The sequence below is a fragment of the Saimiri boliviensis genome, chromosome 21 (genome assembly GCF_048565385.1).
Source record: "Saimiri boliviensis isolate mSaiBol1 chromosome 21, mSaiBol1.pri, whole genome shotgun sequence".
Classification (NCBI taxonomy): Eukaryota; Metazoa; Chordata; class Mammalia; order Primates; family Cebidae; genus Saimiri; species Saimiri boliviensis.
This window is the reverse complement of record NC_133469.1, coordinates 22,671,472-22,684,703: the sequence shown is the minus strand read 5'-3', so window position 1 is coordinate 22,684,703 and position 13,232 is coordinate 22,671,472. Positions and strand designations below refer to the sequence as shown.

The 13,232-nt window shown below is 51.4% G+C and overlaps 1 protein-coding gene across 19 annotated transcripts in view; it reads left to right on the top strand.

Annotated features, from left to right (window-relative positions):
- Nucleotides 1-13,232, top strand: part of MICAL3 (microtubule associated monooxygenase, calponin and LIM domain containing 3) — a 296,358-nt gene that overhangs the window by 131,668 nt on the left and 151,458 nt on the right. The window lies entirely within an intron of this gene.

Below are 13,232 nucleotides of genomic sequence, written 5' to 3'. Positions count from 1 at the left end.
GTGAGTATTTAAAAATGTCTCGCAGAGCATTCCTTGGTTAGAGGCTGTGGTGTGCCAGAGTTCATGGCTTTAGCCTCTGAGCCTCACCAAGTAGTGGCGTTGGTGGGGCTGCCCTCCGCAAGACATCTGTCTTGAGTGTGACTCCTCCTCAGATCAGCAGCAACAGTTGTTCCCTCCCGGAACTCATTCTCATACTGGTCAGTAAACTCTGTTCAAAGGGAGTCGTCCTGTGAGTCCTGGCAACCACGTGGCGCAATTTGGAAGTGCTGTTACGTGTTTCAAAACAGACAGCTGGCCGGGCGCAGTGGTTCCCAACTGTAATCCCAGCACTTTGGGAGGCCAAGGCGGGTGGATCACATGAGGTCCGGAGTTCAAGACCAGCCTGGCCAACATAGTGAAACCCGTCTCTACTAAAAATTTAAAAATTAGCTGGCCATGGTGGCGGGCACCTGTAGTCCTAGCTACTAGGGAGGCTGAGGCCGGAGAATCACTTGAACCCAGAAGACAGAGGTTGCAGTGGGCTGGGATTGCGCCACTGCACTCCAGCCTGGGCGACAAGAGTGAAACTTTGTCTCAAAAAAAAAAAAAAAAAAAATTAGCCAGGTGTGGTGGCAGGTGCCTGTGATCCCAGCTGCCTGGGAGGCTGAGGTACAAGACCCGCCCGAACCTGGGAGGTGGAGGTTGCAGTGAGCCAAGATAGCACCATTGCACTCCATCCTGGGTGACAGAGGGAGACTTGTCTTAAAGGAAAAAAAAAAAAAAAAAAAAAAAAAGGACAGCTATACCCTGTGAATGACCTGTGCCTTTGTGCTTCTTCCTGGCCTCAGTTTTTCCCTCTTTCTAAAGTACTGTTTCCTTTCTTCCTGATGGCACTCCGCCCCACACTTCTCCAGATTCTACTCAGTCCTCTGCAGGCTGTTTCTGATCACATCTCTCCTTTTCTAGACCATCCAGGGACCCTCTGGAAGCACTTTAGCTCCTGTTGATCAGCAGCATGCACTTGGCCCAGGAGCCTGTTAGAAGCGCAGCATCTCTGGCGCCTCCCCAGGCCTGCTGGACCCAGGTTGACATTGTGCCAGGCTCCCCAGGTGCCTTTTGTGCACACGGGGAGCATCTGCCCCTGCGTCGTGTACTTACGGCCTTTTCTTAGGGATCCCTGCCTGGCTGTAGTCCTCTGCTTTACAGATCTATCTTGTGTTTGGACCCTTTGCAGCACGTGATGCATACTTGGCATTAAGCAGGCACTGTAGTATTGGAGATTTACTGACAGTCACTCTTTATCTGAAAACTTTTCAGATCATACAGGGAACAGCTGGAAAGATGTGGCATCACACTTAGAAAGTTCATGACAGAAAGGGCAAGAAAAAGTCAGCGAGGGTGGAGTTAATACATTGGACCCACCAGGGGAGGCGCTGTTTGGGGAGGGGCACTGGTGTCGGAAACAGCGCACCCTCTGCACGGCAGTTCTCCTTCATCGCTCACTGTGCCTGAGCTTCCTGAACCTTAATTTAGTTGCCTGATTTCTACAGTGCGGTAACATTATACTCATAATGTTGCTTGGAAGATAAAATGAGATAATGCAAGTGAATCATCGTGGCACAGTGTTTGCCCATAAGTGGTAGCTGGGTGTATGCACTCAACCAGAGCTAAGTGTTCAGTTACATTAGTTGGATTCTTGTTAATTTTTGAGAAATTTTGTTTTATTTTTTTCGAGATAGTGTCTCGCTTGAGTGCAGTGGCACGATCTTGGCTCACTATAGCTGCTACCTCCTGGGCTCAAGCCATCCTCCCGAGTAGCTGGGACTACAGGCATGTGCCACCATGTGGGCTCAGCTAGTTTCTGTATTGTTTGTAAAGATGGGGTCTCCCTCAGCATGTTGTCTAGGCTGCTGTCTGGAACTTCTGGGCTCTGAGATCCACCAGCCTCATCCTCCCAAAGTGCTGGGACTGCTGGTATGAGAAATCTTAAGTTGTCTTTTTTTTTTTTTTTTGAGATTGAGTCTTGCTCTGTTGCCCAGGCTCGAGTCCAGTGGCGCAATCTCAGCTCACTGCAACCTCCACTCCCCAGGTTCAAGCAGTTCTCCTGCTCAGTGTCCCAAGTAGCTGAGATTACAGGCATCCGCCACCACGCCCGGCTAATTTTTGCCCTTTTTTTTTTTTTTTTTTTTTTTTTTTAAAGACAGTGTTCCACCATGTTGGCTGCACTGGTCTTGAACTCCTGACCTCAGGTGATCCGCCTGCCTTGGCTTCCCAAAGTGCTGAGATTATAGGCGTGAGCCACCAACGCCCAGCCAATTTTTGTATTTTTAATAGAAATGGGGTTTCACTGTATTGATCAGGCTAGTCTCGAACTCCTGACCTCAGGTGATCCACCCGCCTCAGCCTCCTGAAGTGTTAGGATTATAGACGTGAGCCACTGCACCTGGCTGAGAAATCTTGTTTTTAAAAGGAACAAAATAGACAACTTTCTGAGACTCATATTCCATCTTCTCTCGTATAGTTCCCTGATTTCCAGGATGAGCCCCAAGCTTCTGAGGAGCGGGGTCTGTGTCTTGCGGGTGCCTGGTGTCAAATGCCCTGCAGCTGGTGTGTGAGGACTGGGGAAGGGAGGAGCAGGAGGTGGGCAGGGAGAGCACTCCCGCCCTGCCATACCCCACCTTCAGACTCCGCCATGTCCCGCCAGTACCCTTGCTGCACAAAACAAACTATCAAGAAGTGGAGTCTACCAAAGTAACCGTCCTGGGAGCTCTCGGATTCCAGTCGGAGAGTCAGCAGGTTGTAGTGGCACTGTGGAGACATCCTCCCCAGCTCGTATGCATCCTCCTGCGGGGGCAGGAGCACTTGCAGGTCTGTGTGGAGGGAGTAAGGCCATGCCAGAGCAGGGCAGGCAGCGAAGTGGGGACTTGCCATACAGTGGTATGGTTTCTTTTCGGGTGGTGGGGACGGGAGGGAGGTGGATGCCACAGGCATCTGGTAGGTCACCTCCTGAGCTTTCAAGCTCTGGTGCCTTGCTTTACAGGAGCAGGGGCTTGAGGACCCGGGACCTTAGAGTTGGTGTCCTGGATCTGTACTGGCAGTTTTGTGGGGTTTTTAAAAAACCTTTTGCTGTTAAACACATGACATCTATCTGGTAGAAAACACGGTATATGTGGATAATTTGTAAGTGTATTTGAAGCGATTTGAAGGTGAACCACATCAAGTTAGGCTGGGTTCAGTAGCTCAGGCCTGTAATCCCAGTTCACTGGGAGGCTGAAGTGGGAGAATCACTTGAGCCCAGGAAGGCTAACCTGACATAGCAAGAAGCCATCTCTACAAAAAACTTTAAAAAATATCAGCTGGGTGCGGTGGGGCATGTCACTACCTGTGGTCCCAGCTACTTGAGAGGCTGGCGTGGAAGGATCGCTTGAGCTCAGGAGTTGGAGGTTACAGTGAGCTCCGATGGCACCACTGTACTCCAGCCTGGACAACAGAGCAAATAAAAATAAGAACATTTACTCTTGAGGGGACTGAGGCATCTTCGCTTACTTCTGATTTTACAATGACAGATTGATAAAAAACCAGAATGCGTAGAATTCACCGTTCAGTTCATGTGATTCCTTACCAGAAGAGAAATCACACTGCAGTCCATCTCAGCGGCGTGGACAGAACACAGAGGGTGAGGGAAAGCAGAGCCACAGGTTGGAGTTTGGAGCCAGGCGGGCACCCAGGTCTTTCCCTCTTTCCTTAAGGGATTTCCTTCTCCCGGTTACCTCTTCGTGAAGGGAAAACGCTGTCTCACGGGCAGTTGGGCCACGCTGGGGGGCCCGCTCTCCTCTGGGTGTATAGAGGCTGTCTTGGCAGGCACAGCCTTGCTGGCAGGGCCCAGGCTGCAAGATGAATGTGTGCAGGGGCTGTGGGCTGGCCTGGGAGAACAGAGCCGGGAGAGGGTGCCAGTCCAGAGGTGCAGCCCTGCAGCCTGGCCCTGATCTTAGATGGACAGCAGATAGTCGACGTGCCGCATCTCTCTGCTGAAGTCTCACTCCTCCTTCCTTTGTGATTTAAACAATTTCTTCACTCCCACTTTTATCCAAATTCCTCAGACCATAGTCTTTGAAATCTGAAGTATGGAGAGGCGATACCAGGGCCCTCCCCACCCACCTTCTGGCTTGGGATGAGTATCCTGTGCTTCAGCTGGGCCGTGTGCTGGAGAGCAGAGGGAGGAGTGTTCCCCAGGGAAAGGGGCAGGAAAGACCAGAGGTTAAAAATAGGCCCTTGTAGGAACCTGCCCACCACCCCCTCAGGTCACACGTAGCCCTCTTGTGATGCGCACACTTGGAGTAGAGCAGCTTTGGAACAGAGGAGAGGAAGGTCGGTCACCCTGACTTAAGCATCACGCGAATGGCCGCTTTTCCTCTGTGTTTCGGGTAAGAGGAGCTTTCCCCAGTCACCTGGGGTTTGGGATTTGTGTTTCCTGGTACTTTGGGGATGTGTCCACATGTGTGCGCAGTGACTGTGTCTGCATGTGTGTGGGGCACTAAGGTGACTCTGTCGCATGTGCTGAGACATTCTGGGACTGCAGGTCAGTATTCTCACAGAGGCTTGCTTGAGGGATCTTTTGCACATATAAAAATGTGTCCCATTTATAAGGTGGTTCCCTACAGTAAATGAAAGGATTCTCTTGGGCCGTGTGTGTGCACGAAGTAAATAAACATGTGGGTCGTCATTTCACACAGACGGTGTCCTGAATGCAGGGCAGAGGGTCAGAATGCAAGCTGTGCTGGCTGCTCTAACATGCTCACAAGCTGTGAGGCTGCAGTCCTTGTTTTCCGTTCTCTTAGGGAGTAGGGGTGCCTGCCCACTCCCGAATGCAGTCCTCCCTGGCCTCCTAGGCAGCTGGAGCTGCTCTGGTTAAAACTGGCAAGAGCATCCTGTCTGTGCTCCCTGGGACAGCCACAGGAGACTCCTGGGAAAGCCCCACCAAGGACTTGGCAGTGCCGCCTGCTTTGAGTCATTTGTACCTGCTTGTGACATTCTCCTCCACTTAATACCCTGTTGTTCACAGGGCGGATTTCCTGTCCTGACATTCCGTCTGAATTTTGAATAACTTGATAAGATGATTGCTTTCGGATCCCTCTGAGCCCGTGTCTGCCCCTCCCTGTAACCTGACAGAGCAGCTGGGCCCTTCAGCGCCTGTGGCCCTTGCGTCACTGAGCGAACGTGCTCCTGTGGGGCTGGGCCTGTGTGGCCCACCTCATCCTTTCTGTCTCAGTCTAATGCTAAACACAGCCTCTTCTCTCCCTCCTCCCTTCGTTCTCTGCTCTCTGGGCAGAAGAGAAGCCTTGACAGTGGTCTTTGATGTGGGAGGCTGGGCTGGAAGGCATCCTCGGTGGAGGAGGGAGGTCGGTCCATGGTCGAATCGGGGCATGCAGGGCTGTGTGGAGAGGGGCCCGCTGCCTGTACCAAGCCCCTTCCTCTCCCAGGGCAGTGGGACCTGCTGCCTGTACCAAGCCCCTTCCTCTCTCTGGGCAGTGGGGTGCGTGTTACCCCTTGCTCTCTACGTCTCAGGGAGAAGAAACCTGGTCCTCATGTGAATCCTGCTGTTTTACTCGGGGGACACCCGGGAGTGAATGCTCAAGGGTCTTCCTGGGTGGTGCCTTCGTTTCAGGTTGTTTTTCTTTGAGGTGCCCGTTCTGCTCCCACAGGCCCTGTGCAGGGGCGCTCAGATCCCACAGTGGATGTTGGCAGCACACAGGCCCCTGGGGAGCTGGCTGAGGACTCTGCTTTCTGTCTCGGCCGGTCCCCAGGGTCCCCTCCTAGATTTTCATGTGCATCAGTGATGGAGGGTGAAGGGGGCCGGTGCCGAAGCTCCCTCTAAATTTGGATTTTCATGGGCATTGGTGGTCGAGGGTGAAGGAAACGCAGGCCCTCGGGTGCCTTTCAGACTCAGGCTGTCAGCTGGCAGTCCTGTTACGCCACCACTGGCTAAGCTGAAAAGGGGAAAGAAATACCGGATGGAGGCTTCCTTCCGGGGGCAGGTGGAGGCCGAAGGGCTGTGCGAGAGAGGACTGAGGCTTTTCTCCTGGGAGTCAGGGAGGGTTGGACTTGACAGCACTCAGCCCTAATAGGTATAGGCAGTCCAGCCTGAGGTATTAAACCCTGTGTTTACTGCCTTAATCTTAATTTTACACCTGGTCGTACTATTTAAAAAAAAAAAAAAAAGTCCGCCTGTGTCTGAGTGAGACCTTCATATTTAGTGGCATTTGATAGTATATTTATCATTTCTAGTAAGTTTGATGATCTCAGAGGTGTGCAGTGATGTTACTGGAAGTGAACAGTCCAGTGGTCCCCAGGAACTGTGGGGAGAGCCTTGTTCCGCCTCAGCCTCTTCCCCGATCTGCCGCCGTGGCCTGCTCCCCGCTCAAATGGCTGTTGGAGGACCCAGCAGCCTGCGCTTCTCTTAGCATGTTCGGTTGTACCCTATTTTCAGTTAAAAATGCAGTTTCCCCCACCTGCCTTCCCCTAGAGCGGCATGTGGAAGGGTATAGTGCCCTTCTGTTGAAACCTTCCTGTCTCTCCCGCCCCTCGTTGGGGGGTGCGCGTGCTCCCTGCCGCCCAGCACTGCTAGGCTCCCAGGAGGCTGGTACGCACTGAAACTCTGCGTGGAATGTGGCCCTTGTGCCATTAGCAGAGCGGAGGCTGTGTCGGCTCTGCCCTCCCTGCCTCCGACTTCATTGTTCGGGACTTAATGTAATAATATGCTCGAGCAGGCGGGAGATCACATTAGCTTGGCTCTGCAGTTGTAAACAATATTTGCTCTGTGAGTGTTCTTCTTCACCCCCTGCTCTCCTGGAACCCTGCGCCCTCTCCCACTGCCACCTCCTCCTTGCATATTCTAACCTTGGCTAAACGGCTTCATTCATGAGATGGCCAGTGTTTTCTGGGAGAAAAGTGGCTGAAAATAATCAAGTCCCAAGAACCTCTGGCTGTGACGCACAAGTAAACACGGGTTTCTCCGTAGAGGTTTTAACAATGTCCATGTCAGCCAAAGTCTTTTACAGGAATGGAACCCTGTTTGCAAACACACACACACGCGCACACATGCAGTCAGCTAACAGTCAACAGCTTTCCTAAAGCTCCGACTCCTTGGCTGGGAGCGCTGGGCAGGTGCTACTGACCGCCTCCTGGGACAGAGGCTTCCACTGTCAGTGTCGCAGGGGTGGGAGGCAGAGAGGGCAGGAGCACAGGTGCAGCCTTGAGGTGCCTGTTTTTCTCCATAGAAAGGTTTTGTCCTCTGCTTCTCACTGTCTTCTATAGTTTCAAGCAGAAAAAGGTAAAAGAAAAGCCCCACCTCACACCTGCGCTACCCTTTGCAATTTAAGGATCGCAGTGGTTGGTTTCACAGACAAAACCTGCTCCACCTTCTCTGCGCTGATTGGTGGCTGGTGATGTCATGGCATAAAGCTCAAACCGATTGTTTTCTCTATGGGACAGGCCCCGAAACAGCAGACAGCAGAGCTGTTGCTCTTTTGTTCCCTCCAGTTGACGCTATCAAAGAAGATGGAAAGGTGGGAGCAGAGCCATGGCTGCGCATCACCTGATCTGTTCGTAAAGCTCAGCCTCGCTTTCGCACCTAGAGTAGAAGGGCTGCTCACATCAGGAAAAACCTTTTGTTTTTCACGAAGCAACAATACTTTTTGCACTGGAGATATTTTGCCTATCTGCTTTAATCTTCTCTGTTAAGGGAAAGATAGATGCGGCCGGATACATGGCTCATGCCTGTAATCTCAGCACTTTGGGAAGCTGAGGTAGGAGCATCACCTGAGGTCAGGAGTTGGAGACCAGCCGGGCCAACATGGTGAAACCCCATCTCTACTAAAAATACAAAAAATTAGCCGGGTGTGCCTTCAGGTGCCTGTAATCGCAGCTGCTCGGGAGGCTGAGGCGGGAGAATCGCTTGAAACCTGGAGGCGGATGTTGCAGCGAGCTGAGATCAGCCATTGCACTCAAGCCTGGGCAACAAAGTGAGACTGTTTCAAAAAGAAAAAGAGAGAAGAATTGATGCAATTTCAAGGAAACCTCTTCTACTGGCCCACGAAAGAGTAGGAAGAGGAGTTGATTTCAGGAAAATAAAAAATAATCAGAAAACTGTCCCTCGGTTCCTGCAGAGCTTGGGAATTCTTCCTGCCGTCAGCATGTGTCCATCCAGGAAGGGAACTGTGGTTCGTAGCAGTGGCTCTGGTGTGTGTTTCAGCGCTGCCTGTGGTCTCAAGGGCCTGAGGGCAGAAGCTGCTCAGTGAGATCTGCTTTCACCTTGGGCTTTGCCGGGTCTGCTGTGCTGCAGAGAGGTTGGTGGCACTGCTGAGAATTCGGCAGAGCAGGCCTGGCCTGGGTCTCTTAGGGCAGCACCCATCAGGCTGAAGCCCTCTGGGACTGCCCGGGTTGACACCATGGGCCTGGCTCACCGGTGCTGCCTGGCGGCGTCACTGTCGTCTCTAGGTGCTGGTCTTCTGTAGCTGCTCAGACCCCCAGAATCCCAGCGTGAGGCCAGGCTCTGGCAGAGGGCCCCTGCAGTGTCCCTGCAGCAGTCCTGCTCAGGAAACTCTTTTCATCAGGGATCTGCTGGCAACTATCTTCAGACTCGGTGAGGTCTCTGAGCATCTGAAAGCAGCTCTCCTTATATTTTACATATGATCTTTGCCACTTTATGCCCATGGATCTGCACAGACCTTAACAGCTGCTTCTGGAAAGCTTGGCTGGTAAAACCACACCACTAGGCTAAGTGGAGGAGGTGAGGCATGTCTGACAGGGGGCGGCAAGGGCAGAAGACTGGATGAGCCTCCCTCCCAAGCCACAGAGCTGCTCTGGTGGGGCTGGGCTCCATGTACCCTTCTGGAGCACCCTGGGCTTTGATTTGGTGGGTGAGAGGAAACTCCACAGCTGGAGTTTCCTCCACAGTCAGTCGCTGCATGGAATGCCCACTTGGCTGCGCTTAATTCTGTGCGTCCCTGCAAGCATACAGTCACCAGGCTATCTTTAGCTATGTTGCCGTGTGGCTGCACCTCTGGAGGGACAGAATGTTGCAGCTGGTTCACATTTTCCTGAACAAAACAGACACGCCCAGAGACGAGGCAGGTCGTTTCCTTGAGTGCTGTGTGGCTGGGCGCCTCTCCTGGTCGTTGTGGTATTGCTGCACAGGTGGTAAGGGAGAAGGCCCGCTTGAAGGCGGGGCAGCCACTGCCTGTTCCTCTGCTGTGCTGCAGCCCCAGGCCTGCCTTCTGCTTTCCTCCCCTCGGGCCCTGGGGGTGCTTTAGACTGGGATTGGGAGGGAATTACCATGCCTGTCCCAGGCCATCGCAGATTCTGATTGGATGGGTCTGGAGTGGGGCCTGAACATCGGTGTAGTTTTAAAGTTCCTTGATGATTCTAATGAGCTTTATGTATACTCTGTGAAGGTCGACCAAACAGCTGCCTCACAGTATAGTAAAAATACATTTTTCTTCATCACTTCTCAATTCCTGTATCCCAAGAATGGCACATGGAAAGCAGTGATAGTTCTTTCTCAAACTGACAGCTGCCTGAATTTTACAAACAATGACCGCTGTTGCACTGATGTTGCATTTGAAGCTCAACCTGTTTCTACTTTCCGTCTTCTGACTTCTGTCTTTGCAGGGGAGCCCCTTGTCTCCTGCAAAGAACCCAGGTTCGGGGTCTCCTGCAGGTCCTTATATCCACTGGCCTCTCTCCAAGCCCCATGCACTTTTCTTCCATAAAAGCTGAGAATGGGAACGTGCTCAAGACCACACCTGCCGTCATCAATATCCACTGATTGACAGCTGTCATCTCCAGTCTGGAATGACTGATTTTCAAGGCTGACATTGGTGCCAGTGTTGACATTGGTGACATTGTTCTCTAATGATGGAATCTCTTTGGACAGGAGTCTTTTGAGTCTCTGAGGGCAATGCAGGCTGAGAAAAATGTTGTGTAGCAGTTCTGAGTGAAGACTTGTTCTAAGATGAAGAGAGCAGGTAAACCGTCGGGTTCGGCTGTGTGGATGAAGCACCTGCTGCGTGATACAGGGCGGAGGAAGTGCTCTGTTCGGTCCATTCATCCCATGGCCGATAACGGGGTGTCTCGTGCTTTCTTTAGTGGGTAGTTGGGGGAGGAGTGGGTGGGCTCGTAATTCTGTCCAGGGTCTGATACCACAGGAGTTTATGAGGCATTTGGCTTGTTTTGTGTAAATCCTCCTACCCTGGTTAAATACTTCTTGAGCTATGTGATGCTGGCCTGTCCTGTGAGGTAGGGCTCATAGCCTTTCCTTTGAGAAATTTGTCCACAGATCTGTTCTTTAAGTGCTTGAGTATTCTCTGCCTGTTTCGACTCTTCTCTGCCTAGTTTCCCTTTCTGACCCTCTCTCTGGCTGCCATTGCTTTTGTTTTTATGGTACATCCTTGGATTTATCCTCCCTTTGCATCTTGTCATGAGCTTATTTTTCCTTTTACTCCCAAAGTTGTCATTTCTTCCCTGCATTCTGCCAGTAGACTTGACTATTCATGGAACTAGTCCTTCCCTGTTCCCTTTGATCTTTGGGTTGGGTTTGGCTTTTCTAAAGTTGTGTTGTATGGGTTTTACAGCCTTCATCAGAATCCGTGTTCTTCTTCCTTCTTCTTTTTCCTTCCTCCTGCTCCTCTTTCCTTTCTTCTTGACACAGTAACACTATGTTGCCCAGGCTGGAGTGCAGTGATGCGATCATAGCTCACTGCAGCCTCAACCTCTTGGGCTCAAGCGACCCTCCCACCTCAGCCTCCTGAATCACTGGGCTACAGGTGCACACCGCCGTGCCTGGCAGGATCACTTCTCTTCTTCATAGGCTGATTCACAAATACTTCTCCCCACAAGAAGTCTTATTTTTGAAGTTGTATCCAACTGGCCCAGAAAGGGCAGATAATTAAAATGACAGTTGATTGATACATTTAAAAAAATCAGATGGTGGCATTTCCTTGCCCAGGCTTTTGTCCTTAACTTCAGAGGTTTGAAGTCCAGGGGCCTTCTCTGGTGTTTTGAAGGCATGTTCTGACCTAGGAGTGATACGGGACTGCCAGTTGTGATGCTTCGACTCTAGGGGAGTATGAGTACCTTCAGTAAATACAGTGTGTACATCTGTGCCTGCAGAAAAGGGCTCAGGTCATCAGTTTGTGCAGTAATGTCGCAGGTCCCGATGTCTTTTAAATTGGTTATCCACGTTTCCATGGTGTCTTTTGTGGAGTAGCTCTTTCTGGCGTTAGGGAGGCAGAAGTGACTGAGACTATTTGCTGTAGAGGAGAGCAGTTGCTCTAATTTAATATAAAGACAGGAGCCTGGTTTCCCAGTCACTCTCCTGCCAGGGAGGGCTTTTCATTTCTACGTGTGGAAAGCAGTATTTGTGTAGCTCCTTTGGAAATGATTGATGTCATCTTATAGAATTGCAGAGGCAGGTCTGTTCTTTTTTTTTTTTTTTTTTTTTTTTTTTTTTTTTTTTTTTTTTTTTTTTTTTTTTTTTTTTGAGACGGAGTTTCGCTCTTGTTACCCAGGTTGGAGTGCAATGGCGCAATCTCGGCTCACTGCAACCTCCGCCTCCTGGGTTCAGGCAATTCTCCTGCCTCAGCCTCTTGAGTAGCTGGGATTACAGGCACATGCCACCATGCCCAGCTAATTTTTTGCACCTTTAGTAGAGATGCGGTTTCACCATGTTGACCAGGATGGTCTCGATCTCTTGACCTCGTGATCCACCCGCCTCGGCCTCCCAAAGTGCTGGGATTACAGGCTTGAGCCACCGCGCCCGGCCAGGTCTGTTCTTTGTAAGGTACAGAGGGTTGAGTCAGAGCCCTTCGTGTGGCGAAATTCACTCTCCAGAATTCATCCCAGCCTTCTAGGCTTCCTGCCCTGCCTCTGGAGTTTGGCCTCCCCGGGGGAATGGCAGGGATGCATGGCTACTGCTTGCCCCTGCAGCACCTTTGTGAGGGGGCAGGAGGTGCAGCCCTCCTTCTGTGTGGCACTGGTCTTCAGCCAGTGTGTGGCTTGCTAGAGTGGGGTGCCGGCTGAATCTCAGGCCCTGCTCCCCCACCTGCTTTGTCTCAATGTGTTTGCTGTTGCTTGTAACAGAATGCCTGAAGCTGAGTGTCTGGGGACAGCCTTCTTGCTGGTGGGGACTCTGCAGGCAGCGCAAGGCTGATCACATGGCAAGGGAGCTGAATGTGCCAACTCAAGTCACTTCCTCCTCTTTTGAAGACACCAGTCCCACTCCCATAACGCATTAATCCATGAATAGATTAGTCATTAATCCCAATGACTTCCTAAAGGCCCCATCTCTGCGTACTGCCGCATTGGAGATGAAATTTCTACATGAATTTCCAAGGGAACAAACGTTCAAAACACAGCACCCCTCTCCTGGGAGCCTGGGTGCTGTACATGGTAGCCAGGGGTAGGAGCGAGAGCCTGGGACTCACGCGGGTCGTCCGCTCTAACGCCTATGTAGATGTGTGCTTAGCCGTCACTGCGTGTTACCCAGATGGTTTTTGCAGCATGTGCTGAATGACCTTGAGATGTCAGCTCGAGCCAGGAGCACTCGTGTGGAGAATGGTGGGCTGACCTTCACAAGTGAGTAGCAGCCTCGCCCTCTGCCATCCTTCCATTTAGTCCTTTTAGACTCGGGGTATCAAAGCATTAGCTTAGACCAAGGGACTCATTCATTTCAACACTCAAATCTGTTGTCCGGAATTGTACTTGGTGTCCGAGTGCAGCACAGCGGTCTGCCAAGTTTAAGCTCAGGAATGCACAGAATCCCGGGGGCCTAACACAGCCTCCTCCGTTGGTCAGGAGGAGTGTTGATAACACAGCAGCATAGGGAAAAGGCAGCCCACCCCCGCCACGTAAGTCCAGATCTGGATTGCCTGTGGAGCTGTGTTCATGGCTGAACCACATACCGAGCTTGGCTGTATGTCAGGCTATTGAGCAATCGAAGTTCAACCACTCCCCGTTGGTTGGTCTGGTCTCCCCATGGAGGTGTTAGTTTGTGTTTTATTCTTGACACCTGTGAGTTTTTGTGGGATGTGGGATAATTAGGGCTTTAAAGTGAGGCACTCCGGAGCTCAAATGTTGTCCTCCTCTGCTTATTAGCTGAGCAAGTTAATTACCCCATGATCCTGAGTTTTCTCATCTGTATGGTGAGAATCATGATTTCTTACCAGATTGTTGTGAAGAGGAAATGAAAAGATTTC